This window comes from Mustela erminea, chromosome 1 (genome assembly GCF_009829155.1).
Source record: "Mustela erminea isolate mMusErm1 chromosome 1, mMusErm1.Pri, whole genome shotgun sequence".
In the NCBI taxonomy this organism is placed as follows: Eukaryota; Metazoa; Chordata; class Mammalia; order Carnivora; family Mustelidae; genus Mustela; species Mustela erminea.
The window spans coordinates 59,183,325-59,208,753 of NC_045614.1; the positions used below are offsets into that span (position 1 = coordinate 59,183,325).

At 52.3% G+C, this 25,429-nt stretch overlaps 1 long non-coding RNA gene across 2 annotated transcripts in view; it reads right to left on the reverse strand.

The window, feature by feature from the left end:
* Nucleotides 1-1,599: 1,599 nt before the first annotated feature.
* The window catches only part of LOC116588149, a 57,501-nt gene continuing 33,671 nt past the window's right edge, over nucleotides 1,600-25,429 (reverse strand). For both annotated transcript variants that reach the window (XR_004284831.1, XR_004284824.1), the window contains one exon: nucleotides 1,600-5,575. This is a non-coding gene — a long non-coding RNA (uncharacterized LOC116588149). The remainder of the gene's footprint in view (nucleotides 5,576-25,429) is intronic.

Here is a 25,429-nt window from a genome sequence, read left to right on the forward strand (position 1 = left end):
GATACTGATGATCCATGAGGGCTTTGATCCATGGGGGCTTTCCTGAAGGAAGCTGAGTACTCTGCAGTGGAGGTGAATGGTGGAATCATCACAAGCCCCTCATCTGAGCTTTCCCTTGTGAGGTGGATGGCTGATTGGACTTAGGTTGCTCAGACCAGAATCTGGCCCCAGCCCAACCCCATTTGGCTCCTGGAGAGCATTCTCTCCCTGGCTTGCAGGCAGCCATTGTCTCACTGAGTCCTTATACAGCAAAAACAGAAACAGAGCTCCAGCCTCCTCTTCCTCTTCTTCTAGGAATGCTAATCCTATCATGGAGGATCGCCCAAACAATCTTACCTAAACTAGTCACCTCCCAAAGGTCCCCACATCCGAATGCCACCATGATCAGGGGTTTGGGCTTCAGCATATGAATTTGGGGAGGAGGTACATAATCATTCAGTCTATAATAGCTTAAAAGAACAAAATCTTCAAATTTCAATCTCTTTATATGGAAGACAGGACTAAGATGCCGCCCACCTCTGGAAATTAGCTGGGAGGATTCGAAGTTTGGTTTGGAAGTTTTGTAGAATAGCTGCTAGCCAACTGGCACTCTCTGCTGTTGGCTGTGCCCTTCAAGCCAGCCACAACAGGATCCCCAATCTCACATGCTCTTGCAGTGGCCTACCAACACTCTTCCCTTCAGGGGGTGGAGGAACCACACAGAGCCTCACCAATGTCCAGCTGACAGCCGGTATCAACCAGCAGACATCGGAGGAAGTGACCCTAAGATGACTCCACCCCAGCCCCCATATGACTGCAACTGTGTGAGACCCTGAACCTGGGCGGCAACCATGCAAAGGAGCTCATCCAGTCACAGAACCAGGAGAGATAAGGATTAAATGATTTTATTCTTTTTTTAAAAAAAGATTTTATTTATTTATTAGAGAGAGAGATCGAGTGAGAGAGAGCAGCCACGTGAGTGGAGGAGAGAGGGAGTCCCAGGGTAGAGGGAGAGAAGCAGACTCTCTGCTGAGCAAGGAGCCCAATTATGGGCTCCATCTCAGGACGATGACCTGAGCTGAAGGCAGACACTTAACTGACTGAGCCACCCGGGCACCCCTGATTCTGTTCTTTTATAGACTGAATGATTATGTACCTCCTCCCCAAATTCATATGCTGAAACCCAAACCCCTATCACGGTGGAATTCGGATGTGGGGGACTTTGGGAGGTGGCTAGTTTAGGCGAGATCATGTGGGCGATCCTCCATGATAGGATTAGCATTCCTAGAAGAAGAGGAAGAAGAGGCTGGAGCTCTGTTTCTCTGTTTTTTGCTGTGTAAGGATGCGGTGAGATGGTGGTTGCCTGCAAGCCAGGAAGAGAATCCTCTCCAGGAACCAAATGTGTCTGCACCTTGATCTGGGATCCTAGATCTCCAGAACTGTGTGAAATAATTTCTGTTGTGTTAGCCACCCAATCTAGGCAATTTATTATAGCAGCCAGAGCTAAGACGTGAGCTGTTAAACATTGGGATGGTTCACAGATAGCCAGAACAGTAAGGGCTAGATATTGGAATACTGGAGTGTGGCAAATGGCTGGGGTTTATAGTTTTAGCTGTACCACTTGCAAACACCAATTGGGCAAGAGACTGAGCTTCTGTTTTCTCATCTGTAAAAGGGGGTAATAATTGTTCTTCTCACATTGCCTGATGGGAGGGTAAAATGAGTAAATACGGGTCAAGTGCTTAAGAGGGCACCAGGCACATAGGAAATATGCCCAATAAATGCTGGGTTGTGATGGCAGATGACAGAGGGAGGTATGAGCAGCAGCAGCCTCATACGGATTAGAAATGTTGTGTGGGCGTTCTTTGAAATCAGTGAGTCCGCTATGATGAGGGGACCAAGCATGAATGATAGGGTGAGCGCTGGGTAGGCAGTTTATCATGGAGAGGGGGGGTAGAAGGACACAGGCTTATAGGGCAGGAGCCTCAGCTCAGAGGCCTTGGCCCAGGGAGGTGGGAGTAGGAGGCTCTCAGGCCAACCTGAGCCCCAGACTAACTGCCCATCCCCTTGACTATCTCCTAGCTTTCCTACTGGCCTTGGGAGGGGTATACCTGCCCAGCCTGAGGCACAAAATAGGGCAAGAGACCTGTAGCTGGCCCCTGCTCTGACCTGTGCCCCCAAATTCAGACACCTGGGCCAATCTGACAACCTCTGCAGCAGGGGCTTGGACAGAACATCTTTCCTGGGACTTCCTGCCAAAACCTCGGTGACACAGGTGGTCCCGGCAGGAGTCTGGAGGAGCAGAGAGTATTTCCAAACCTGCAAGTAATTTACTATGTTTATTAAGTGGTTATTGTAGGTTAAATAACCAACCCTGCCTTATTAAAAATACTTGAAGATGCTAATCACCCAAGTCTACTGTTTGCTCCCGGCAGCCAGAAGCGAGCTGTCCTGCTGGGAGCGTCTTTAACAATGACTCGGCACAGAGCAGCACCCAGCAAGACTTCAGGAATCTCTGTCTCCGTTGGCCTGACAGCTTTATGCTCCATAAATACTCAGAGATTATTAAAAACATATTTATTTAAGATGAACAGCTCTCCTGCAGATACAAATCTAAGCCGATAAGGCTCATAAGCCCACTTACAATAATCAATGAGAGTATTTAAACACCCGAACAGCTTTGCTTAAACTTGAGGCCCCAGGCTTCATGGGGCAAGGGGAGGCCAGGCTAAGGGCAGGGATTACCCAGAAGCCAGCAGATCCCGGGAGACCAAGCCCAGCACCTAAAAGCTCTCCTCCCTCACCCCCTGACCATCCGATCTTTCAGGGCCTTGGTTGCTCATCTGAAGTGAGGCCCTTCGGCTCTCAGACCCTATCAGTGGGAAAGAAAGACCACCCGACAGAAGAGTGATGGGGTTAAATGAGGACATGGGTATTAAAGCCTTCAGGGCTCTTCAGACTCCTCCCTAAGGTTGGGTCCCCTTCCACCTCCCCATATTCATCCCACCCTTCTGCTCCCAGGCAAGACTATACACACATATACCTCCCCTCCCTAGAACACCACCACCATCACAATGTACACCTTGCCTGGTGTATACAGGTCACCTACAGATCCCCAGCAAGAACCGCTTCTTCCAAGAAGCCTTCCCAGGCACCTCACCCTACCACCCCCTTCCTGTGTGGCATGCCCACCCCATTTTTTCATCATGGCTCATCATCACCATTTGAAAGTGGCCATACAATTATTTTGTCCCCCGTGCTGGGAGCTCTGGGACCACTGCGTGCAAGCACCAAGCCCAGGGCTGGTTGGGCAGTCATCACTCAAGCTACACTGCCTGCATGAACGTAGGGCCGAGGTTGCTGAGCACACAGAAGGGCAGCTATGTTAAACAGGGACATCTGACACCTGCCTGTGCCAGGCCTGGGAGGATTTTTAGACTCATGTTCTGTGCCTGTGCCTATCTCTGTCTCTTAATGACCGTAGCTTTGCAAGGTGCACTTGAATCCGTTAGGGCGGGTGGGCCCTCTTTTCTCAGCCTTTTGAAAATAGGCTTCACTATTTAAACAATTTGATCTTGTAGATAAATTTGAGAATAACTTTGTTATGTTCTCTAAATATTTTGCTGCAATTTTTTTTGTGATTGGTCATTTTTTGGTATTTTCGTGTTTTGTTTTGTTTTAAAGTAGTTGGACTTCAGGTGTAGAGGGTTGTATTAATGACAGTCCTTGATTTATAGCTAATTAGTATTGTCAGGCCCTAAAAGGCTCCTCTCTTTCGTTCTCTTTCGGGTTATGGATCATGATTCCCTTTCCGCTTTTCCTGCTTCACTACCTAAAGGTGACCAGCCTGTGTTCAATGGACTGTGTACATGTGCTTTCAAAATGAGCATTGCTCTTTCGTGTGTATTTTTAATTTACAGAAATAGTACTATGTTTAGATCTCATGCTGTCTTTTTCCCCACTCAGCACTATTTTTAAGATTGTTCCATGCTCATCTGTTGTGACTCCCCACCCCCCACCCCCCGTGCCCCTGTCTACTGCCTATGTGCGCATGTGCCCCATCGGCATGGTGTGAGGTCTCTCTGAGATGTGTACCAGGGTCGGCTTGCGGGTTCAAGTCCTGGATGCATATTCCACTTGACCAGGTACTGTGAGATCTCCTTCCCCCGAGGCGGCACATACTCGCCTTCCCACCCGAGTTCCCGGGAGCCCACAGCCCCACCACACTCAGCAGCACCCAGCATTCCCATTTTTGCGTTTCGCAGGTGAAGGTGACCTCTTCCGTTTTAACCTACATTTCTCTGCGTGGTGGTATGAGCCTGCTTGTGTCTGAATTTCCTGTAATTCTGGGTCATAGCCTTTGGCTATTTTCCTCTTTTGTTCTTGTTGATTTGCAGAGCTTTCCCTTGGAGATACTATACAGTCCAGCCGTGCACAGACCAGACTAGATTCATGTCTCTTGTCAGTTTCAGACATCACAGATATCTTCTTCCGGTCTACTTCCTGTCTCTGAACTTTCTTTAGTGTCTTTCAATGAACAGAAATCCTTAATGCGGATGCTAATATAGTCACTCATTTTTAAAAATCTTGCAGCCTATGCTTTTGGAATTGGGTTTAAGACCTCACCCAGCCCTTTATCACAAAGATATGCACCAAGATGGCTCTGAACTTAACAGATTTGAGGATAACTGATATTTTTTCAGTCCTAAGTGATGCCACCCAGGCCTGAAGTCCAGACAGAGGAAAACAGTGTTTTCAGTTGAAGCTATTGAAGGAATAAGGGATCCTGTAGCTGCCCCACCTGCAACCACGGGCCCTGGCCATCCCCTGCCCTGGACAGCCCAGTGGGGGCTGGGAAACTGGCCCTATCCCCAAGGTAGCCTCTCACATCTTTGCTCAAACAGAACTTACTATGTGCCCCCACGGTGATGGGGGCATTGTGGAGACAGAGAGCTAGCTTGGCCATTAACAGGGAGACAGACACTGTTGAAAAGTAATAAACACAAGGAGTATAATTTCAAATTGTTTTGTCCATCTTGACAGAGGCATATACAGCAGTCTGCCTATGTCCAAAGTCTCTGAGCTGTATACTTAAAATGTGGGCCCTTTCCTATATGTGTATCATTTTTCCATTAAAAAAAAAGTTTAGGAGCTCTCTCCCACCAAAGAGGTCATCAACAGGGAAGACAAGTCAACAGAGACTTCCAGAAGAAAACAGAACGAGAGACTCTCAGATGCCAGAACCTCAGAGGGCCTGTATCCCAAAGGGTTTATGGAGTCCTACGCAGAGGCAGCTGATACAGGGGTAGGGGAGTCAGGCTGGGAAGTCATGCCCACCTGGACTCCAGTCCCAACTCTGCCGCTCAGCAAGTGTGATCTCAGGGGAGCTGGGTAACTCCCAGAGCCTCAGTGGCCCCGTCTATGTAATGGGCTGGCACCATCTCCATTCCGGGTGACTGAGCTGAGTATCTTCCACAGGAGCAAGATGAGCTGGGGATTCCTCCTTAAACTGTGACATTTCTGCCACAGCAGGCCCTCCTTGTCCCCTTGACACCCGATGTCACTGGCAATCTTGCCTCCTCATAGTGAACAGCTCCTGGTGTTAAGAAAGATGTTAAGAAACATAACACATCAGCTTCACCTACAGATGAACCACTCAATAACTATCTGATCAGTCCCTTTCCAGAAATAGCCTCCCCAGATGCAAAGACTTTAGGGCAGGGTCTTGTTTGCATACTGGGCCGGGCATGGCTGGGAAGAGCCGACAAAGGCTGTGAGAGTCGAAGTGGGATGCCCCACCAGCAGAGGCAGCTCTCCTCACTCAAATGTTGCCCCAGGCAACAGAAAACAGTTCCCAGAGCAAAGGACCATCTTTCACAAGTTGCTGAAATATGGCTTTTTAGGAGAAATTTCCCTATTTTAAAATTTTGGCAAGTCGTTGAAATTGTTTATAACACTGTGGACCAAACAAAACTCATGTCTGGGCTGCCAGATTGCCACGTTAAAACATGTCTCCACCACCCCTATGCTATAAGGGACACACAGAAAGAATGGCCATCTGGGCCGGGGTTACACAGTGAGCAAGTCAGCAGACAACTGGCACCTAAAATCTATCCCTCCATCCATCCCTCCGTCTATCACCCATCTATCCATTCATCATCTGCCATCCATCCATCACCAACCTTCCATCCCTCATTTGCCATCCATTTATCATTTATCCATCATCCACCCATCATTCAACCCTTCTTCTCTCCCTCCCTCTTTCTCTCCTTCCCTCCCTCCATCTAACCAGCCATTCAACCATCCATCCATCATCCATCCATACATACATACATCAACCATTCATTAATTCATTCAGGTATTTGTTGAGTGTCTACGGCATGCCAGGGTCCTTAGGCTAGAGGCAAAGGATACAACAATGAACAGATAAACAGATGAAAACAGGCAGATCCTTCTACCTATGCTATTATTTTCTGGGGGAAGCTAACATATAAAACATTAAGTTATAGAGTGTATCATGAGGTGATGATGTTGTGAAGAAAAATAAAGCAGGGAAGAAGTAGAGAGTGGTAGGGTAGAGTTGCAATTTTAAATAGAGTGGCCAAGGAAGGCCTTGTTGAGACGTGGCATTAGAGGAATCACTCACTTCCCTCAGGAAGTGAGAGAGAGAAGCTGGCAGGGGAAACACTGAGACTGAGTGCCGCCACCGTACTATGGAGGGAATGGTAAGGAGGCTGGGTAGGGGGAGACAGCAGGGGTGGGGTTGAGGGGGTGAAGGCAAGAGTGTACAGATCACGCACAGGTGTTGTGAGCATGGCTTTCAGTAGAAGCGGGACTTTCTGTAAGGTGCGACCAGGATATCTGTGCGATGGGAAGATGGGATGGAAGGGAGTGGAGGGGAGGAGGAACCCAGGGAGGAGGGACAACTGCTGTGTGTGACAACTGGTGGGAGAAGGCAGTGGCTGAGAAGATGGTGGAGCAGCCGATGTGGGGAAATTAGAGTCTTGGCAAGGTGAAGGTGCCCAACTGTGGACGAAAGAAGTCAAGGGTGGCATCAAGATGGCACCAAGTCTTCAAGACTGGGCATCTGGGGGCAGAGGGGTAGAGCAAGGTGGGCACGTGGCTCAGACATGTGAAGGTAGAGAGGGCAACCTGGTGTTCCAAGTGGAGCCATTCAGGCAGCAAGGGGCACTCAGGGAGGGCCTATGTCACATTCCCTGGGCCTCCCCCTGGGCTACCACACAGTGGTGCCGAATTAATTCAGCTATCTCCCCAGGAGGCCAGGGCCCTAGCTCACCCTTCTTCTCCAGGACAGCCAGCATCAATTCTTTGCCCTGCGCAGGGTGGCCAGATTCAGGGCATAAAAACCCAGATACCCACTTACATTCAAATTTCACAAAAGCAATAAGGAATTGGATAGGATATTCTTCTACTAAAAAAAAAAAAAAAATTACTCTTTGTTGATCTGAAATTCAAATTTATCTCAAAGTCCTTTGTCTGGCAACCCTACCCAGAATCCCCAAGGGACAGGCCACACAGATGCCAGACAGTGGTGGCGCTGAGTCCCTCCCCAGGATCCTCACAAGGACTGGGGTAGGGACATCATTTTTCTCCTTTGAAGATAAGGGAGTTGAGCCTCAGAGAGAGGGCAAAATCTGTGAGGGCTTCACAGAGGTGAGGAATAGGAGAGGGACCTGGGTGCAGGGGACCCGTCTCTAAAGTCCAGGTTGGGCAGCTTGCCTGCACTTAGGGATCCCAGGTCCTGGCACGGACCTCTCCCCAGTGTTGGAGGTGAATGGCTACGTAGTCCCGCACATAGAATACAGATTCACAGGTCACTGGCAAATGCAAAGGGGCTGCCCAGGGGTCAGTCGGCACCAGGAAGGATCAGTAGAGACAGTGAGCAGGCATTTGGGAACTGTGGATGCCTCGCCTAGAAACACGGACATGGAGAAGACCAGTGTGGATCTCTGAAGATCTCTGAAGCTGCATTTGTTACTTCCCTTATAGGTCCTATACACAGTTCCCCCACTGAGTTCCCCCCTGTCTCCAGACTGCCACCATTAGGCATGACATCAGGGTAGATTGTAAAAAGGCTCCAATCCTCACCCCCTCCTTCTACCCTGTCCTCTGCAATGGGATTGTGTAGCTCCTCCCATCAGTTTCCCCCACCCCTTTAACTAATAGAATATACTGGAAATAATACTGGACCTGTTCTAAACCAAGGCCTCAAGAAGCTTACATGTTTCTGATCTCAGTCTTCGAAGTCGGCCACCAGCATGGGATGAAGCCCAGGACGGCTCCCTTGGAGGTAAGAGGCCCCATGGAGAAAGTCCCCACCATTATAGCTGAGGCCCCAAACATGTGAGTGTGCCTGCCAAGAATGGATCAGCCCAAATGTCAAGCCACAGAGTTATGAGCTAAATAAGTAATGGCTATTTGAATCCACAGAATTTGCGGAAAGTTTGTTATGCAGCAAAAGCTAGCTGATACAGCCTCTACCTTCTCTCTGTTCCTCAGGTTCAAAACTTTAGACTCCTCTTTGACTGGCAAGAGCCCTCACTCCACCTCTCTGCTACCAGGCCTCTCCTTCCCACTCCAGGCTGAGTGTGCTCCTTTCTCCGAGCCAGCCGAGATCACACAGCTGGCCCTGAGCTGGCTAGGATTCAATGCCCCACACCCTGTCTCCAGAGCCGCCCTCCTGAGTGCTCTCCAAAACCTACCTCAAGGAAAGGCGTGCACTTGATGTGCCCTTGGGCTCCCCAGGAGACCCTCAGCTCTGCCAGCCAGGGGGAGGACTTGTCTTGATCATCTCTGCTGCCCCAGGAGCAAGACTGGGGCCAGCTGTGTGTGCAGGGGGTAGGGGCTTTAAGGGCTAATCATACTAATGATACATCCAGGTGGAGTAGTGGGAAAGAGCAGAGGCAACAAGCTGCCAATCTTCAGATCCTGGCTCTGCTTCAAAACTGGGTGCCTCGGGCAGGTAGCTAAATCCCAGAGCCTTGGTTTCCCTCTCTGCAAAATGGGGAAACTAGTGTCTTCATCAAAGAGTTGTTTTCAAGGGGTAAATAAAGGAAATACTCGAACAGTGCCTTGTACACAGTAAGTTAGTTCTGACGGTTGTTGTCTAACAGACAGCTACATGGCTGGTGAAGGGTCTTGCTCAAGTTCACTCAGCAGTGGCAGAGGCATGCGGCTCTTCATAGCCCCGTCTCATCCTTGTTTCATCTTTGGGGACATCCTGAAATATGGGTCCTGCTTTTGGGTCCCAGCTGTCGTGAGTCAGATCTCCAGAGAAGGGCCCTCTCCCTTCTCCCCGGGGGTGGCAGCCCTGGCCCCCCCACTGCCCCCGCCCTGGTCCACTGCTGGGCCCTGGCTATCCTCCCCTGCTCCCTCAGCCTGTCAGCTCCCCTCTGACATCCTTCCTCCCCTCCCGTTCTCACCTCCTCCTAGGAAATGTCACTGCGACAACATTGATAAATATTTATAAAGGCAGCCGAGGAGATAGGGCGCAAACAAGCCAAATAAATAAGCACATTTTAAAATACTGTGCTTGACAGTTGACTTCCCCCAATTGAGGATCTGTGTGTGTGCACACACACGTGTGTGCATGAACACACGTGCACACATTCACACACAAGCTGCACGTCCTCACACATCAACTCACAGAATGCTGGCTCCTATGAGGTCGTCTGTGGGGACCCATGGGGGCTGCTCCCTCCACAGATGGGGAAACTGAGGCCCTGGGAGTGGGGGGGGGCCTGCCCAGGATGGCTCAGCTGGACAGTGGCAGTGGGGACCTATGCCAGCTTCATGCATGCTGAGGTCCCTGCTTGGCCTGGTGTCTCTAAACAGAGAACAGCTGTTAGCAAATGCATTAAGGGATTTCGTGTTTACTCTGCTCTTATCTGCGACAATAACTGTGGGTTTAGGGAGATAGCCACAATCTGTTCCGCAGCCCTGCCCGGCAGCCAGCGGCCCGCACTGGCTTCTGTGCGCACACCCGAGTTGCCTGCAGCCTCCCAGCGGGGTTTTTTCAAGGACAGTTCCCAGTAGGGCTCAAGTCCGGATTATCCTTCTCATGGGACCTGCACGCGGCTTCCCTGTGCTTGGGAGGAGGCCTGGGGCCTTGGAGAAGTCCTTGCACCTGGGCCTCCGTTTTCCCATTAGCTGGTGAGGTTTCTTTCTTTCTTTCTTTTAAGATTTTATTTATTTATTTGACAGAGAGAGATCACAAGTAAGCAGCGAGGCAGGCTCCCTACTGGGCAGAGAGCCTGATGCGGGACTCAATCCCAGAACCCTGGGATCATGACCTGAGCCGAAGGTAGAGGCTTTAACCCACTGAGCCACCCAGGCGCCCCTAGCCGGTAAGGTTTCTTTAAAAAGGCACCAAAGCTAACAGCCTCCATGTGGGTTCCCTAATTACCATTCTGTCTCCACCCTCACCCCAAGAGGAAACCCAGGGCCATCTACATCTAGTTCACATCAGATACTAGTCTTTGGGCTCCGCAACCCCCGGCCACCCAGACCCCACCGGGCAGCTCAAGGAGAGGCCTGGCAGGGTAGGCAGGGTCACCTCTGGCTGATCCTGATGGGTGTCTTGTGCCAAGCTCGGCACAGGAAGCTCATTTACGAACACTCTGCGACCCGGCCTTATCAAAACCAACCCCCACCCAATTAACAGAGAGAAGCCAGGGACTCTGAGATCCCCCAGGGACCCAACCCCCAGCGTCAGAGAGCCCAGCAAGGATGCCAGGCATGCGTGCCCAGAGCTTAGGGGGTGCCCCTGAGTGCCAGACCCGCATGCTGGCCTGCTTCCCACCCGAATTGAACAGGGCAGAGTGACACTACTGTCGTTTGATCAGGTTTTACAGAAGGGAGCCCGGCCTCCAGGAGTCTGGGTCACTGGACAGGTGGGGTGGAGACACCGGTGCTCAGGCTTCCTGGGCAGGAGTGGCAGGACTTTGCTTGTGGATAGGAGGACCAGAGCCTGAGATGAGCTGTGTGGGAGGTGCCAGCATAGCTCTGGGGCCAGGACAGGCAGGACTATAGTTTGCTCTGTCCTTCTCCCCAGATATGAGGCACAGGCTCCCACAGCACCTCGCCCCAGACTCCGCTCCCTCTGGCCACGCGCCCACCAAGTTAGCCCGCCCTCTGTCCCCCACCACATCCAAGGCACCTGCCACTGCAGAGTCTCCCTAGCACACACAGGCCCACTCTAGCTCACCCTCCAGCTTGCTCCCACCTACCCTCGGGCTGCAAGCTGCACCTGCCCACTCCATCCCCCCACCCACCACCATGGGACCCCAGTTATCTTTATTTCTATTTTTTTCATTTTTTTCTTTGTTTTTCTTCTTTCAAGATTTTATTTAAATTCAAGCGAGTTAACATACAGTGTGGTATTATTTTCAGGGGTAGAATTTAGTGATTCATCACACATCGAACACCCAGTACTCATTCCATCAATGCCCCCCTTAATGCCCATCACCCAGTGACCCCATCACCCCACACACCTCCCCTTCGACAAACCATAAGAGACTCTTAACCATAGGGAACAAACCGAGGGTCGCCGTTTTCTTGAATCTTCCCAGCCTGTCTTCACCAGGGCAGTATGACTCTGGGTGTAGAGATGTGGAAACGGTTTCAGGGAAGAGACCAGCAGCCCCAGAAAGCTGGGATGGGGATGGGTGGGGAGCAGGGCAGGCGAGACAGGGACCGGGGCAGCAGAACCCTCCAACCTGTCCAAGCCAGGACACTTCTGAGGTACTTGCAGGGGCAGCGGGCTGGCGGTGGGCACAATACCGCGTGTCACTGGGATCCTGTGGTTGGGATGTCCACAACAGCTGCCCTGGCAGAGGCAGCCTGAATCAGGAGAGAGAGAAAAGACCAGAGCAGGGGAGGAAGGGGGAGAGTGGAGAAGGGGAGAAGGGAGAAAGGCAGGGAGGATATATGCCCTGGGCGCTGGGCACAGGGCCCTTTTTCAGTTCTGGTTCTCCGGGCGCTTGCCGGACTCCTTTGGCCTCCTCCTCCCTCAGGCCCCACTTTTCAACTCCCCCACCTCCACAGCACCCTGAAGTCCATCCTCAGGAGTGCCCCCTCCTGCCCTTCACCAGGTGGGAGTCCAAAATGTCCCATGTCTCCTCCCAAGGGCACCCCCCACCCCGCCACTGGCTTTGGCTTCCTGTGGAGAAATGCAAGGCAGCTAGCTTGCTCCTGGCCTCACCCACCCATCCATCCAGGGACAGTGCACAGAGCCCTGTCCTGGGCTGAACCTGGGCCCCTAGACATAGCAGAGGCGTAGTGGACACACATGTCTCCTGGGTCCTCTCTGTTCTCAGGATGGGGGAGGGCATGTCCTGGAAGAACTGCCCAGAGCTTCCCCTAATTGCCCCTGTCCTGGACCCCGGGGCGCATCCATACCCTTGAGCACTAGTCACTGGATTCCTGCCCAGTAGCTCCGAGGGGCCCACAGAGCCTATAAGCCTGCGTCCCCAGGCCCCTCAGTAGCCCCATGCTTTCAGCCATGGTGCACAGCTGCTGCACCGGCCCCTGAAGGCCCCAGTCCTCCGGGGAGATGAGATTCTCTTTTATTGCCTGATTTTTTGTTTTTAATAAGGAGGTTATTTTAAAAGGACAGCAGCTGTGTGAAAAACAGGCTCTGAGCTTGCTGGGACCCCCTAGACAGGCCCACCTCATGCTCCTTGTCTAGGAAGAAGGGCAGAGCCACCAGAGGCCCCCCATATGTTCCTTTATGCAGCAAATGACCTTGGGGCCCTGGGGCAGCTTTCCTAGGAAGGAGCCCTGCGGGGGTCTGCTGCGGTTGCTTTGCTTGGGGACAGAGGGAGGGAGGGAGGGAAGGGAAAGGGCAGAGGAAGAAGCTGGGAGGTTCCAGCTACATTTGCCTTTGCCAGATCTGTGGGAGCAACGGAGCCTGAGATGACCGCAGAGCCGTCCCGGGCGGGGAAGGTGCCGCGTTTGGAGTTTCGAACCCCAAACCCCAAATCAGTCCGTAATTGGCTATACACCATCCACCCCGCAGGAAGGAGGGGAGTCTCAATGCCCCAGAGGCCTCTCAGCAAGGAGGGGCCTATCATCCCTGACTGATGGGAGAAGGGGCAGCCGTGAGCTTCCTAGCAGCCGCCCTTCCCAAGCCCGGGAATGGGCCTGGGGCACCACCAGCAGCCATTACTGAGCGCTCCCTATGCCTGGTCCCACCTGTCCCCAGGTCTCAGGGAACACACACGTCCCAAGGACTGAGTGGCAATGGGGCATGGAAAGGGAGACAACCCCAGCTGTGACATTTAACAGAGGCCGGCCAGCTCTGCAGAGAAGGCCTGACCCCAGTCCCTTCACTCCTTGCAGCGTGGTCCACGTGGTCCATGCAGCCTCCCAACCTGCCCTCCTCCCCAGAGCTGTGAGCCAACAGGGTCACCGAGAAGCAGTGCCCAACTCACCGCCCCCAGGTGCCTGCACCCAGCCCTCCCTGGGGGAGACAGAGTTCCCTGGCATTCATCCAGGAAGCCTTTGGCAAAAGGAAGACACTCACAAAGGACACCCAGAGAGGATACCACAAAGCTCAACGACTCTCACTGACCACGTGGCCAGGACAGGGTGGGCTAGGCTCAGGAAAGCTGCCCGGGCCGCTCGAGGGCTGGGCCCCAGCAGCTGATGGCCAGCAGTGACCCCCTTGGCGCTCCTGTCTATCCCCAAACCCAGGCCTGGGATGCTCTGAACAACCAGTTTTGGCTAGGTCCAGCAAGGTGAGCCATGAAGCCCATGTAGTCTCCCTGACCCCGCCGGCACCCCCGCACCCTAACCTGCCCCACCCCCGCCTCCTTTCAGCCCCAGCAGGGACTCTGCCTCCTCGGTCTCCTCATGCCTGGCCCCTGCAGTTGTCCCTCTTGGCCTCCCTGCCTCCCAACTCTTCCTCCTCTAACGCAGCTATAAGAGAAAAGGAGCCCATACCCAACATGGCTCAGCACCCCTCCCCCCGGAGCCCTCATCCGCTCCCTACTCCCAGGGCCCACTTTCCTCCCCAGCCTTGCTCCTCCCCACACCAGGCCCAGAGCCCATTCACTTCTCTGGCAGAAGGTGGGTTGTGCTAGAACAGGCTCCCCAGCCTCCTTTTGGCTTCAGCGCCCTTCAGGAAACCTGCCAGGTACCCAGGTACCCAGTCTGCAGGACTCCCCGGAAGGTGCTCTCCATAGGTGAGATCCTGCGTTTGTCTGTGTTGCTGTTGGTTCAGCGGCTGCCTTCTGCTCCCCCCCACCCCCCCCGGAGAGCATGAGCTCCAGGCAAGCGAGGAGCTTCCCCCGTGACTGGCCCGTTGCCCAGCCTTGAGCCTGGTGCAGAGAAGGGGCTTCAAAGGTGAGGGTGGCTTGAAGCATCTACCCTTTGAGGTCAGAGGTTCCCTCCTCCAGGCCCCTCTGGTGTGACCCAGTGTGGCATCAGGGTCCACATAAGGGCACACTGTGGGTGTGTCCAGGATGTGGGCAAGGGGCTCCAAGTTTGTCACGGGACCGGTGCAGGTGGGCCAGGATGAAGCAGGAGCTCAGAGGAGGGGCTGGCTGATCAGAAGGGCCATGATCTCCGTGGGAATCCAGAGAGTGCCAGCTATCTCGGGGCCACAGCTGAGAGGGACAGGCCTCCCACTGCTACATAGGATGGGGTACTCTGCACCAGGGAGAACTCCAGAGCCACACACACGCATGCACACACGTGCATACAAATTCAGGACATAAACACATACACGTAGACATACACACCCAGGGCACAAACCTCACCCACAGAAATAAATACATACCCAAGAACCAGGACACATGTCTTAAAAGCATGTTCTCGGAGACACACAAATTCAGACACAAACACATAGACACACCTAAGGCACAAATGTACTCATGCTCACAAAACACACAGAAATAAATAATATACAGGCACATGCCTGCAGGATACCAAAGACAGAAAGGCATACACACACGTGTGCAAATGCATGTATAAAACTTGGCCACAAACCTAGGCCGATCCACACACACACACACACACCTGTACCACGTGGACCTCCGTCTCTTGCTCTCTGTCTGTCTCCCCACCCCACCCCCGCCTCCCCCGCCCCCACATACACACTCGCTCACCATTGTCATGAGACAGCCTGGTGCCTCCAGTCTGAGCCCAGAATAGAGTGTCCCCCACCTCTGGCTCCCCCTCCCCTTCCCCAATTAGCCCTGGAAACAGGGGCTGCAGGAACAGCCGATTCAGCCTGGGCCCTGGGCGCGCCTGGAGCTAAGAAGCACCTGTCACTTCGAGGATCCCTCTCTGCTCGCTGACATCTCCCACCCCGGCACAGCCCAGAAATGTTCATGGGGCCAGAGCAGTTTCAGAAAGAGAGGCAGGAACACTCACTGTGGGAGCCCTCCCCAGCCCTTCCACAGCCCAGAAATCCTCCCTGCAACTGTCCATCCATCTAGCATATATTTACTGGGCACCTACTGTGTGACAGGTACTCACCAGGCTCTGGGGACAAAATGGGGAGCAGAGACAGACAACGCAACCCTCACAGAGCTTAGCGCAAGACGGACAAGCTCATCAAACCATCACAAGAGTGATGGTGGGATCACCACTGGGCCTGGAGTGACCCCAGCCTAGGAGAGGTCAGGGTCGCTCTCCCTGGGTCTGAAGCACTGCCTGGGTGAGGAGGGGTGAAGAGGATGCTGAGAGACGCTTGGAGGAGGTCAGCGTGGGTGCACAGACCTTGACCTGGTTTGAAAGGAGGGAGGAAACTGGGCAGCCATCTCTCTCTCTCCTCGCCGCTCCTCAGAGCTGCAGGCTAGGCCTCGTTTTGCATCACAGCCCTGTTCTTCAAGACCCTCCCCACCTGACCACACGGCTCTGGTCCTTTGTGATCCGGGAGCTTACCCCAGCTCTGGGAGCCAGGCTGGAGGCTTGGAGCTGGGAGATCCATCACAGAGATGTGAACACTGAGACCCTGAAACCCAAGCGCCAAGGCACAAGTTCACAGCAAGGGAAAGAATCATCTAAGACAACAGAGCCAGTTAGCCATAGTGCCTTCTGAAGAAGCTGGTCCAGTCTCCTTGTTCAGATGGGAAAACTAAGGCCACGTCCACTCTCCCTACCTGGAGGACAGGTGGGTAGCAGAGACACAAGTGAGACTGGCTGGTATGGGCCTCGTGGGATGGAAGGGGTCCCAGTGGGGCACGTATGTGGGTACATGTGTGCACGTGTACGTGACATGGCATGGAGGAGCTGGGGACATGAGCAGGCTGGTGTGATCCGATCGGTCCGTGCTCATACCACGACCTTGCTCCATTCTTGGCTCAGCACCCAGTCCCAGGTCAGAGATTGAGGGTCTAGGGAGCCTACTGCCAGGGCTTTGGGCCCCTGGGCCAGCTGAGACAGGGAGCCGTGGGCCCTCAGCAGGCCAGGCACAGAGCGTGTGTGGGCTGCCATGTTTAGGGCCAGTGCTAAAACACACAAGCCCTGCGGAGGTCACGTGTGGGGAACTTTCTGAGTGAACTTCCCTGGAAGAGTCCTGTTGGGCTTCTGTGCACCCAGAGCAGGTATGAGATGCGTGGCAGAGAGGTCCTGACTGTGCATTGTCCATGTCCCCTCCTAAGTGCACAGTGCTGGTCAGCAGAACCTCTCCTGTAGAATTAGAGGGTCCCCTGGAATAGGCTAGATTCAAGTCCACATGGGGACAGGACTGCCGGACAGTCCCATGGGAATGGTACTGGGAGGAGGGGGTGCCAATTGCCCTGGCAGGAGGAACAGAGACTTCTCCTGGGAGCCCCTTCTTCTCTAGGGGCACTGCCTGCTTGCTGGGCGCAAACACAATACAGCAGCTAGTTTTTGCTGTGTAACAAATCATCCCAAAACTCAACGTCTTAGAACAATGATCCTTTCTTATTTAGCATTCCACTCTGCTGGTCAGCTGGGTGCTGGTCTGACCCTGCTCTGCCAGGCTTTCCCAAATGTCTGTGATTAGCACCAAGTTCAAGAGTGGCTCACTGCCATGTCTGGTTGGTAGCCATTCTTTTGGCCATTGCACTTTGGCTCTCCATTGGCTTCTTAGTCTCTGGCTGCAAGTTAGCTCAGGCTCATCCCCATGACAGTCTTGGGTTCTGTGGTAGCAAGAGAGAGCTGGCTCTAGCATGCAGGTCATTTTCCAGCCTCTGCCAGCAACACGTTTGCTGCTGTCCCATTGGCCAGACAATTGATGGGACTTGCCTGCGTTGCAGAGATGGAGAAGTAGACCCTGGCTGGACAAGAGGAACCACAGAGTTCTGCTGGGAATGGGCAGAAGGGGGTGGGACTTGTGGTCATTGCTGCAATCAATGAATCAGGGGACCGCACTAGAGGAGACAGATGAGATGAGATGGCCCCTTTCAGACCTCCTAGGGGTCGCAGCCAGATGCCCAGAAGAGTTGGGCTGGCAATGCACTTGGGGAAGATGTGTCAGGCATGGCACAGGAAGAAGTGGCAGGGACTGTGGCTTAGTTGGGTGGCAGCCCTACTGAGAACACAGGCCCCGGGTTGCCTGAGCTCCTGATGTTTCGAGAGAACTCAGAGACCTGTATTTTTATGTGAAATCTACTGAGTTGTTGTCAAGCAATTAAACATTTTTAGTAGACTACAGAATGCATTCACACATTGAGATCCTTACGTAACAATAACGTGGAGCAAAGGATTGATGCACCAGCCCCCCAGCTGGAGTTCACAGATGTGATGTTTACTGAAAGAGCCCGGAGCACCTGCTCCAGAGCACCTCTGGCCAGATCAGCCTAGTGGCTGGCTCCGCCGGGCAACCATTTCCCTGAGACCCTTCCGAGGTGCAGGCAATGTCCCCTCCCTCAATCGGGCTGGGTCTCCCCCAAGGGATACACACGTGGAGCATCAGTGCATTTGCTGGAATTTAAACCTTAATAAAAATGAAAAATACAAAGCTCATTCTACCTGGAGGCTAAGCACACCTTCAGACTGGCCATGACGCAGGGAGCAGCCTGTCCTGCTCTAAGCTTGAGGCAGGACAGGGTTGGAGGGGCTGGGGTTGGCTTGCTGGAGGCCACAGAGGGGAGTTACATATGCTGGTGCCTGGCAAGGAGAGGCGTGGGACAGAGGAACCTTGACGGAAAGTTCACCATGTGCTGGCAGCCTCCTTGCAAGTGCAATTTGTGAACTCATTTAAGTTGGACTTCGCAACACCTGGGTGAGGAAGGATCTGTTATTACCATCATCATCATCCCATTCTACAGAGAAGGAAACTGAGGAGAGGAGCGGGGAGATGAGGTCATAGGATCTGGGTTATGGCTGAAGCCTTTTGCACTCTGCCTCTCCAGTCAGGGGCTGATATATGCCGTATCGGCCAGGTGGGGGTACTGGGGTGGCCTAAAAGGGATAGCTCTCCAGTGACACACCAGAGGGACACAAGGGATGGGGCACATGGCCAAAGCTGGTCCCCCTTGCAGTTGCCCTGCCAGGAGGTTGGGGGCATTGTTCTGGTGGTGTTAGAGGCACAGGGATAGGATGAGGCTGGGTGTGGAGGCCCAGAGAGCAGGTGGGAGGCCAAGATCAGGGGGCAAGGGGGAAGCGGAGTTAAATACCAAGAGAGTCCCCAAGTCCCTAGCAGCCTCCACTTGGAGTCTCACCCAGTGAGGCCTCTTGGGAGATGGACATCAGGGCTTGGTCCAGCTCCATTTCCAGTACCAGAAGTCCATGCACCAGGAAGCAGGGCATCTAATGCCATCCCCATGGCTCTCCTGCAATGACGCCATGCACAGTGGGGCTTTACCTGGTTTCTGGGTCCCAGGCAACCCCAAGCAGGCATCGACCTTCTCTGGGCTCCCACAGGTATTCTAGTGTTCCTGGAGACCAGCCCCATCTAGGACAAGGGCTGCTTGATGCATCCTGCAGGAAGGCAAGGGTTCGCTGGTCTGGGGAATGGTGCACATTGCAGGGTAGTGTGGGTTCTGGGGGAGGGACAGGGTCCCCCTGGGGAAGTAAGAGGCTCAGAGGCCAAGGTGATGGGTGGGAGGAGCCAGAGAGACTAACTGCCAATTTCAGGCCCCTGGCAGGAATAGAAAAAGCCTCTGGCCAGGCCATCCTCTAGGAGCTAGTAAGGATCCAATACCGGCCCCCTCCCCCCTCTCCCAGGGAGAGGAAGACAAAGTGCTTTTGTTCCTGGTCATGTTCATCAGGAAGCCAAAGTTAACCTGAACAAAGCAGAGAGGGGCGAACCTCCCACAGGGGACCCACCTGGGTATCACCACTGTGCCTTGAGCTCTCCATTTGCCCCTAAGAAAGCGGCAGCCTCATGATGGTTTATCAAGCTCAGGCAGAGACCCAGGAATTCAAGGCCTGGAGAAGTGGCCCCAGGGCCCTTGATCTGCCCCCAGGATAGCTGGCTTGCCATCCCAGACCCCATCCCAGAGCAGGGAGCAGCCTCTCCCTCAACCATCTCCCACAGTGGCCTGAGGTGGGGGGGAGCCGGGGCTCAGAGTCAGCCTACTCCAAGTTTGAGAGAAAATGACGAACGGTGGAAATTAGGTCAGCTTCTTAAGGAGGAGGAAAAGAAACCAGAATCCGTGGGACTGCGAAGGGGCGAGAGGCGGGCGCCGCGTTGCAGAGACAGCGGGTAATGGGAAAACTTTCTTCAATTATGTGAAGAAGAGCGAGCGCGCGTCAGCCGGGCTACAGGCGAGCATGGAACCGATAACAGATGACTGGGAGAGGCAGCTGCTTAATGGGTTTTTCCCTCCATCAGTTAACCCGAGCCAGTGGCCCCAATGACAGCGAGGGGCAAGGCGCTGGGGGAAGGGCACGGGCTCAAGGGCCTCTCGTGCTAGCTGTTTTCCTGTCCTCCGCCTGGTGACAAGGATATCGGGGTTGGGGGGGGCACGGGGCAGGGTTCTCGTGTTTAGCACAGCATCCCGGTGGGGAGGCGCAGGGCTTGGCGGGAGGGGGCTGCCGGGGCACCCAGGCTCCCTACCTGAGCTGAGCGCACCTCCCCGGGGCCACACACAGTTGCGACTGCTCCCACCTAAATCACACGTGCACCAACCTTCACACACGGATGCCCAGACCCAGACATGTAAACACACAGCTGGACAGGCAAAGCACATCTGCTCACACTCTCTCATGGCCACACACACGCTTGTTCCCAGATACTCACTCAACACACCCAGACACCAAACACACACATGCATGCTCACAGAACGCCCCCAGACATAATCCTCACGAAACACTCTCAGACCTGGCCACAGAGATGCACAACCAAATGCATGTGAATGTACAGGGACACAGACCACACACATGCACACACGCATACGCAGATGCTCAGACTCAAACTGGCAGAAACATAGACACACTTATGTACTCACAGAGCTCACCACACAATCAACATTCCTAAATACACACACACGTCATACCCCAGACACACATTCCTGAAGTCCCCACTCACGTGGACACAGGGACCAGAGCACTCTCCTCATGGGCAGGTCCGCAAAGCCCCGTATACCAGGCACCCGGAGCGCACAGTGACTTACATCCCTCACTGACCTGTTGAGTGCACGGTCCTGAGGACCTATCAGGTTCCAGGACTATATTCTGTTCCAGGTATGTTGCAAACAGCATGGGCCACACCACACCTCATGAGACTCGCATTCTAATGCGGAAGACAAACAGTGTGCGGGAATCAAGACACTGAAGGGGAACCGAAGCACGTGAGAGGAGCCAATTACACTGCAAAAGGGAAACAGAGCCGCTGAGGGAGGGCCCCGCGGAGTGGGGGACCAGCAGATGCTCCTGAAGGGCCCCCCCGCTGAGAAAGGGGCAAGGTGTTCCAGGCAGATGCAACACCAGTGCAGAGAGCAAGGGGGCCACCCTGGGAACACTGAGGGGTCAGTCAGAAGGAACAGACAGTACCCAGTGGGAGGCTGAACGGCCGCTCTAAGGGTCTGGCCGCAAGAGACCAGCCAGAGGGCTATGCTATTAACCAGTGCAGGTGATGGGAGTGGCTGGGTTCTGGGTAGATTTCCATGGCAGAGCCAAGAGCTTTCCCTGAGGGACAGTCATGAGAGCAGCAGAGAGCAACAGAGAGCAAGTGGAGGGAAGCTGGCTGTGGCCATTGTCTGAGAAGAGGAAGAACTGATGGGGACAGAGGACAGGAGTTCCCTTGGGACACTGGGGCGGGCAGAATAATGCCCCCTGCATAGCTATCCTGACCCCCAGAATATGTCACCCCCCAGGGCAAAAGGGACTCTGCCCATGTAATTCAATTGAGGGTGTTGAGATGAGTTGATTATTCTGGATTATCCAGGTAGGCTCGGTGGCATCACATCGGTTCTTGAAAGGAGGCATGAGGCGGCAAGAGGGCCAGAGTCAGGAAAGGAAACGGAGAGAAGCAGGTTGGAAGCTGCTTCCCTGGCTTTGAAGGAAGGAGGCCAACAGCCAGGGAACAAAGAGGTCTCTAGAAGCTGGAAAGGCAAGGGAACAGATTCTCTCCTAGAGCCCCCAGAAGGGATCGCCGTCCTACTGACACCTGGATGCTGGGACTTCTGACCCCTAGAACTGTAAGAGAATAACACATCGCATAAGCCACACCATGTGTGGTCATTTGTTACAGCAGGGGTTCCTGGGAGGGGGCCTGGCAGAAGCCGTAAATCTGCAGGAAACACCGTGTAGCATAGCTGGAGGGGGCGTTGGAAGGCCCCATACTGGGTAAGGCTGGCGAACCTGTGTGACAGGCATGGGAAGGGGATCCAGCCTGAGCACGGGCCCGGCATGAAGAGGTCAGAGAAGAAAGAAATCAGAGGAGGAGGTGGAGAAGGAGCGTTTCTCCTGTAAGCCAAATGGAGAAAGTACTTCAAAAAGAAAGAGGAGACGAGAGAAAGTGTGGTTCATCTGTCCATGCGGCAGAAACGGCTTGGCAACAGGAAAGACTTCACCACCGATACAAACCATCCCCTGGGTGAGCCTCAAAACCACGGTGCTGAGCGAGAGAGGCTCTAGACGGAGGAACGCGTGCTGTGTTGTCCCACCCCTGTGCCGTCTGGCAAACACAGAGTGTCCTCTAGTCCCAGAACGCAGACCTGCGGCTGCTAGAGCTGGGGTTGGGGTCGTGGGAAGGGACTTGGGGGGCCGATGCAGGCCTCCTGCAGCTCAAGTGTGGTGGTGGTCACATGGGCAAATGCCTCTGTAAACACCCATGAACTTGCACACTTCTGTGGGTGTAATTGTTTACATGTAAATTACACCTCTAGAAAGTTAACTTTTAAAAAATCAGCAGAGGGCATGATCCCCTTCAACTACTGTCTGTTGGGAAAGCAGGATGAGGCCAAGAATCCCTAACCCTGTGCCACCCTGTGGTGGATACCAGCCAGAGGGAGGGGGATTGTGACCGTCTAGGGCCATCAGGACAGTCTGTCATGGGGACAGGTGGTTGGCTGAAGCATGGGCCTGGGACCCAGCAAGGGGCACTGCTCTGTGGCATTTCTGGAGGAGAGTCTCTCCTAGTATAAGACCTGGCAATGCAGGAAGTTCCCATCTTTCTCTGCCCTGGTGAGGAAGCTGTCAGATGAGCCTGGATGCCTACTGCTGTAGCAGACACCTTCCAACCACAATGAGAAGGCAGGAGAATTTCGGGGATTCTGACAGACACTCTGGTTTTGTAGATCCCCAGAACAATCCCAGACTGGTGTCCCTCCATTCTCTAACCCCTACCTACCCTTTTGAGCCAGGAGGCCCACCCCACACAACCCCATCAGCTCAGGGCCCTCCCAGTGACACTGGCCCATGGGAGGTAAGGAAAGAGATCAGAGAGAGGTACAGAGGTCAGGATGCTTCTCCCACTCCCTCCATTCTCTGGGCTCTCTTACCTGGAGTGGCTGCACCCCTCTTTCCCAGAACACATCTTCTGTTGAAGACTTCCCCCATCCTCCCCTTCCTCTGGTTTCTGGCAACATGATTTCCTTCCCTGGTCATTTGGGCCTGGAGGAAGCAATAGCTCCCAAGCTCCTGCTAATTTTTTGATGACACTGTGAGTTCCTTTGACCCCGTCCATCCCACAGAAAGTCCTTTCATTCAATGCCACACAACTGTCTGTCTCCAGACTTAGAGTTAGCTAAGATCATCAAATATGAGTATGTCTCAGAGTGCAGCCAGAAGCATTCCTAACAGACTCACCCAGTTAGGTTCCCCACTAGTGGGGAGACAGAGCTTCAAGCAGGTAATTATAACATAACATATGAACAGGGCTGAGGTTGTCAACCCAAGCCCCCTAGACCTGGTCTCATCGGAAGCCACCAGATCCCTGCATCGGTGATTAAGAGAGCCAAGGCATCCACTTGGAATGAAGACACTCTGTTCAGACTTCTGTCTCTTGCAACCAAAAACACACAAAAAAATCTGATAGACGGACCCCAAAAGTGCTATGTTTGATTACTGAATCTGGCAACTAGAAAAGAAGGGCAAAAGAACAGATCAAAAAAGCTGAAAATAGTTAAGCTAAAAACAGAACACGTAAACTCCCCCAAACCTTGAAAGACATAAAAAGCAAATAGAATAGCAATAAAATCTTAAGGGGAGCAAAAAGCAGAAACCAGAAAGTAAGGTGACAGCAGCAAGCCTGAATTACTAATTACAACAATACGAGTTTAACTTCTTGTTTTACAGTAAGCCTAAAGCACACCCGAATATAGAATCCACTTTTCATATTGAGCAAAACAAAATCAAGCTGCACACTGTTCAGGAGAGACCTTTCCAAAGCAAAGTTACAAAAGATAAATATATACCAGGGTATAAAATCAGGAAGAAGGCATGGGTCAAATATTAATTTCAGATGTAGCCACAGATAAGACAAAAAGCATTACACGGACAGGGAGCACCAAACTGTCATGAAATTTTATGCACCAAATTACATTGCATTTAAATATAGAAAGTAAAAACTCGTGGAAATATGAGGGAGTTTGGTGAATATACTCGACTAATTGAGGACTATAATTCATTTCTCACCATCTTGATAGACCAAGTAGGCAGGAAGAAAGAAGGCAATAAAGATTCTGAATAATATTATTAACAGCGTGTGTGGGTGTGTTTGTGGGGAGGGAGAGGGTACGTGTTATAAAACTTGAACCTAACAAACAGAAAACATGACTTCCTTTGCAACACCCCTGGAATTAACTGGCCAGATATTTTACAGTCAGAATTTGTAAACAAATACCTGTTAACAAAAAAGACAAAAACAAAGGAACCATAGAGACCACCTTCCCTGGTCTCGCTGCAATTCAACTAAAGATTTCATTTTTAACTACAAAGGTTTCCAGAAAGATCTTTCAGAAATTTTATTTTTTTTTTAAGATTTTATTTATTTATTTGACAGAGAAAGACACAGAGAGAAAGGGAACACAAGCAGGGGGAGCAGAAGAGGGAGAAGGCTTCCCACCAAGCAGGGAGCCTCATCTGGGACTCAATCCCAGGACCCTGGGATCATGACCCGAACCGAAGGCAGCCGCTTAACAACTGAGCCACCCAGGCATGCAAGATCTTTCAGAAATTTTAAGGAAGACTTGAATACATAGAGACATGTGCCTTATCCTTGTTTGGTAAGACTTAATCTTTGTGTGGTATTTATATAAATTCCACCCAGACTGACCTCTCAAGATGATACAATTCGACTTGAAATCCAAATGAGATTTTTATCTTTTTGACTTTGAAGAAATCACTGTAAAGTGGACCCGGAAGATTTAGTTCATGAATGGACGGGGAAATGTTGAAAAGAAGTCAACTGAGGAGGCGCTTGCTCTCCCAGATATTAAAACCTGTCATAAAGCCGTAATCTATGAATGTTGTGCGTTGAAGCAGAGCCATGAGGCCCACGGAATGGGCCAGAGCGTGAGGAGACTGCCAGGCGTTCACACGATACCCCTGGTGACAAGGGGCCTTTCTAGGTGGTGAGAAGTGGTAGGTCTAGGCAATAATCAAATGAAATCAAAATGAAATAAATTCCAGGAAAAAAAAGACATATTAACTTAAAGACAAACCATAAAATATCAATGAGCATCTGTAAACCTTGGGGTGGGAAATGCTATCTTAAGCATGAGACCAAAAGCAAAAGTCACAAAAGATTCAAACGTTTGACTACAAAAATCTTTAGCTTCTGTATGTTTTAGTTTAAACAGATGAAATGAACAAAAAGAAAAATGACACAGAATGAAAAGGAGGGGATGAATTTGGGAAAAGAATCGCAATCTGTATATCCAGGTAAAGGGTTAATGTTCTTAACATACAAATAATCAAGCCAGTATTAACATACAAATAGAAAAATGAGCAAAGAGCGTATGAACAGTTTTCAGTAGGAAAAATACAAATACCAAAAGGCATTTGAAAAAATTGTTCAGCCTCATTAGTATTCAAGTACATGCAAATTAAAGCAACCAGCTAT